General features: G+C 40.4%; 1 non-coding gene across 1 annotated transcript; it reads left to right on the top strand.

Annotated features, from left to right (window-relative positions):
• The first annotated feature begins 4,445 nt into the window (after positions 1 to 4,445).
• Positions 4,446 to 4,552, top strand: LOC141589409 (small nucleolar RNA R71). Its single transcript, XR_012520348.1, has one exon. It is a non-coding gene; the product is annotated as a small nucleolar RNA R71 (small nucleolar RNA).
• The last annotated feature ends 767 nt before the right edge of the window (positions 4,553 to 5,319 follow it).

Below are 5,319 nucleotides of genomic sequence, written 5' to 3'. Positions count from 1 at the left end.
GCGGGTTTGGGGCCTGTATAGGAGGTTTCAGGTGGTGGTTAAGGGTTGTCGGGGTTGGCCGTGGTACAGGCTAGGCGTGGCAGGTTTGGGTGGTGTTGACTGGTGGTTAGTGGTGGCGTGATAGGTGGTTAAAGGAGGGAGTTGAACGTGGTGTGCGATGAGCAGGGGAGTGTTGTTTCGTGGAGTTGTGTATGCGTGGGTTGCTCTTTGTTTGTGTTCATCCGTGTAAACGGGATTACATGGGCCCTGGGATGTATGGGTTGGTCGTATCAATAAATTAATAGACCGGGTTACGTAATCGTATTACGGAAAATTAATTAATTAGATTATATTACAATTAATTAAATTAATATAATGAATTGAATAATTAATAATTAAATTATAATATTCGTTTAGGTGACGGTTTTGAAGTGGAGTATTTCTGATTATTTTATTGGACTGCTTTATTGGATTTGCCGCTGAGGTAGGTTATCTACTCAACTCGAATATGCATTGGTGTGATTTATTAAGTAATGGTTAGTTGGAATTGGATGTTTGATTGTTGAATGTTGTGTTGATAATTTATTACCATCAATATTGTAAATTGTATTGATATTTTGAAGGCCCGGTCCAAGGGTGGCGGGTAAAATGAAGAACCGGTCCACGGGTGGCGGTATATAAAAGGGTGTCTCGGGATTTATGTTGATATCGTTTATAAGGGTGTCTCGGGTTATTGATAAGGGTGTCTCGGGTTATTTATATGGGTGTCTCGGGTTGTGTATGGAGGATGTGTGGAGATTTGGAGTTGTGATCGGGGTTGATCGTTTACATATTTATTCTGTATTATTGTTGTACTGTTCTTGTTGTTTAGATATTCCTACTTAACCGTTGGGTTGACCGTGTATTCGTTAAACACCTGTGATGAACCAATAATTGGGGAGCAGATTGATTTCAGTTAATTAAGCAGGTTTAGAAGGGGAGCTGAAGGGCGAAAGGATATGACATTTACTTAGCTGTCTAGATCACCTTAGAAGAACAAACAATATTTATTATTCGTATTATTTAGTTTTCCGCTGCAGTTGTATTTATTAATTTAATTATTTATTTTGGATTATGTAATAAGGCCATTTAAACATTATATTTATTTAAAGTACTGTGGTTTCGTTTACCTTTGTATTCACTACCTCAGGTAACTGAGATGGTAACACGTTCATTTATCTAGGAATGCCTAGCAAAGGCTCTTAAATAAATGGAGGTGTTACAGTTGCCTTTGCCTTTGTTGCTTTTGTTGCTCCCTTAGTCCTTGCCATTGATGAATAAACCAAGAAAAGAGTGAAAAATCTTCAATTTCTTGTGCACCCAAATCGATTTAAAGATGAAAGGCTTTGACTTTATGAATTCAAAAATCGACTCAAAGGTTGAAGATTTTGTGCTTGGTTTTGATTTTTGTTGAAAGAGGAGTGATTGATTTGTTGTTAAAAGGATGTTTTCATTTGATTTTGGTGAATGTTGTTGAGGAATCTTGTTTTTGTGATGGAGAGGATGAGGGTTTTGGAGCTATGAGTAGTGTTATGAATGAAGGAATGAAGAAATGAATGTGGGAGGGGGTTTATAAAACCCGAAAAATTTGAAATACAGGGGCAAGACGGGCGGTTTATGCTCAGGACGCCCGGATTCTGCCTTTTCTGGGTTGGGAAAAACTCGCCTAAAGACGGGCGTCTTTCAGTGAAGACGCTCGGATTTGCAAACACGGGACGGGCGTCTTTTACAGAAGATGGGCAGATTCCTTTACAGGGATTTTTCTTGTTTTCCTCAGCCAAGAAGACGGGCGTCTTCCTTTCAGGACGGGCGGATTTTTGAAGAGGGGCGGATTTGAATGCAGGACGCCCGGATTCGTTGACAGTTAGAAATTTCAAAAATTCAGCTCGTGGTGGACGGGCGTCTTCTACCCAATATGCCCGGATTGCCTGAAGACGGGCGGATTCTCCTGAATCCGCTCGGATTCGACCCCTTTGTACCCGGATTCAGTTCCATCCGTGTACTTTGCATATCCCTTGTCATTTTTCCATTCTTCTTCATATCTCGTGTTCTTCATTGTGGGGGCACTACTAAGGCATGGATAGCCTAGGCAATTGCCATCCCCACACTAAGCTAAAGCACTACACATTAATTGAAATTATTAGTCCCTCCCTCACTTCTCTCAAACATGATAATTATCTTGATCAGCGTATAAAAATCCAAAAATAACAAAAATGCAATACAAGAATTGAAATGCAAGTTAGGGAGTTAGAAGTATTTACAAATGGTGGTTTAGGGAGGACTCCACCAAACTCTCATTCTTGATGAGATGTCAAGGGGGCATGTTCAAGGTGTTGTTGATGTTGCTCAACACCTTGAAAAAGTAATCAAACGCTTGTTCATTGTCATGATAAAGGTCTTCAATAGACCTTGGCCCTTGTTGTCGGTCTTGATCGATGGCATTACCAATGTAAGGATTAAAAATCCCTTCAAATTCGTCGTCCCATAGACCACAAACTTCATTAAGTTGATCATTGAAAATCTCTTGATTTGGTGGAGACAACTCTCCCATTTCTTTTTCTTGGCCAATAAGGCCATCTTCTTCATTGCTTGATTTTGATGAGCTTTGAAAGCTCTCTTTGTCACAATTCACTTGCTCTTTGAATGGAGCATCTTCAATTTTCTTCTTCCATTGGAGTTCCGACTTCCTCCTATCATCCTTCCGACTATAATGATCAATCATAAAACACGGTTCATGTAAACGGGGAGCTCTTATAGTCTTGTCAAGATTAAAAGTTATACTCTCATCTCCCACTTATAGAGTGAGCTCACCATGTTTTACATCAATCACCGCACCCGCGGTGTGTAAGAAGGGTCTTTCTAGAATGATTGGAATGTTGGAGTCTTCCTCCATATCAACAATGACAAAGTCCACCGGGATGAAAAACTTCCCAATTCATACGGGAACATCTTCCCATATCCCTAATGGTGTCTTCGTCGATCTATCGGCCATTTGGAGTGTGATATTGGTGCATTTAAGCTCTCCCATCCCCAACCTTTTACTCACCGAGTACGACATAACACTCACACTAGCCCCTAGATCACACAAGGCTTTGTTGATCATGGTGTCGCCAACGGTACACGGTATTGAGAAGCTTCCCGGATCCTTGAGTTTTGGAGGTGAACTCCCTTGAAGTATTGCACTACTCACCTTAGTGAAGGCGATAGTCTCAAGCTTCCGGATCGACTTCTTCTTTGTGAGGATGTCTTTCATGTATTTTGCATAGGCTGGCACGTGATTGATTAATTCCGTGAAAGGAATTGAGACTTCCAAATTCTTCACAATTTCCATAAACTTTCCAAGTTGGTCATCAAATTTGGGCTTGGCTTGACGACTTGGAAAAGGAAGTCTAATCACAATGGGCTCCTTCTCCTTGACCTTGTCTTCATTTTTCTTTGAAATTTCTTCTTTTTATGGTTCCCCATCCTTGGAGTTTTGCACAATTTCTTCCTTATCACTAGCTTCCACAACTTCATCCTCAACTTGCTTCTTCGGTGCTTCATACCTTGTACCACTTCTCAAGTGAATGGCACTAACCGTTTCATGTCTTGGGGGATTACTTTAAGGTGGTAATTGCCCCTTTTGTCTTTGTGAGCTTGAAGATGCTAGTTGAGTCAATTGGGTTTCCAACATCTTGGTGTGAGCTAGAATGTTGTTGATGGTGGTTTCCTTTGCTTGACTATCTTTTTGCATTTGAGTGAAAAACTCTTGTTGATTCTTTTGCATTTGGAGGACCGCTTTTTGAACATCAAAACCTTGGTCATTTTGGTGATTGTATGGATTTTGATTTTGGTAACCTTGGTTTTGGTTGTAAAATGGTCTTTGATTTTGGTTTCTCATGGGAGATGGGGTGTATGTTGTTTGACGGTTTTGAACATTTTGGCTTTTGTATGAGAGATTTGGATGGAATTTGGTGTTTTCATTGTAATAGTTGGAATAAGGGGTACCACTCTTGTATGCTTGGAAAGCATTCACTTGTTCATTTGTTCCCCTATATTCACTTTGGTCATGTCCCAAAGTTCCACAATTCTCACATATCCCACTTGGGATTGATGAAGATGCCGTCATGGCATTAACATGATGCTTTGGTGATTTTGAGGCTTCTTCAAGTCTAGCCATAGCTTTTTCAACCTTCAAATTGATTGTGTCAATGTGAGCACTAAGTTGAGCACCCAATTGAGTAACGGAGTCCACTTCATGCTTTCCTCCTCTAGTAGCCTTGCGAGGTCTACTATATTGTGAGTTATGGACCGCCATTTCCTCAATCTTGTTCCATGTTTGATTGTCATCAACTTCGGTGAACATTCCATTTGATCCCATGTTGAGAATGTTCCTTGAATCTTCATATAGACCGTTCCAAAATTGTTGTACCAAGAACCACTCGCTAAGTCCATGATGAGGACATGAGCGACAAATTCCCTTGAACCGCTCCCAAGCTTCATACAAAGATTCTTCATCCCTTTGCTTAAAACCCGTAATTTGAGCTCTTAGCATGTTAGTCTTTTCCGGTGGGTAGAATTTTTTGTAGAAAGCTAGAGCCAACTTCTTCCAAGAATCAATTCCGAGAGTGGCCTTATCAAGGCCTTTCAACCATTGTTTCGCGGTGCCAATTAGAGAAAAAGGAAATAAGACCCATCGAATTTGGTCTTGAGTTACACCGGTTTGAGAAATCGCATCACAATAGTCACAAAAGGTTTCCATATGAGAATGAGGGTCTTCACTAGGCATCCCCCCAAATTGGCTCCTTTCGACTAATTGGATAAAGGCGGATTTGGCAATAAAATTTCCGGTCAAATGTTGTGGTGTGGGAGTACCATTGGGTAGGTTCTCCTCGGTGGGTACGGAATGTGATGAAAACTTAGGCATTGTGGGTTGATTTTGTGTGGTATTTTGTGTTGGGTTCTCCTCACCTTCTCTTGCAAAAGGGTTGATGAACTCAATAGTTGGTTGAATATCTACAACCTCACCAATATCTCTCAAATTCCTCCTAGCAAGTCTTCTATTGGTTGTCAAAGTTCTTTTAATTTCACGATCAAAAGGTAACAAATCACCTTGTGACCTTCTAGACATGCAAAATATCAAACAACTTGAAAACAATTAGAACAAACCTTGAGGAGTTTTACTTCCCCAAGGCAAATAATGACACAACTAAAAACAATATAAGAAAATCTAAATCAAGTTAACATCGTCCCCGGCAACGGCGCCATTTTGATATGGACAAAGAGTTGGTCATCACACATCCAATCAAACACAATTTATAG

Source organism: Silene latifolia, chromosome 6, assembly GCF_048544455.1.
Source record: "Silene latifolia isolate original U9 population chromosome 6, ASM4854445v1, whole genome shotgun sequence".
Lineage (NCBI taxonomy): Eukaryota > Viridiplantae > Streptophyta > Magnoliopsida > Caryophyllales > Caryophyllaceae > Silene > Silene latifolia.
The sequence above is the reverse complement of the archived record's forward strand: the minus strand, read 5'-3'. Positions and strand labels throughout refer to the sequence as shown.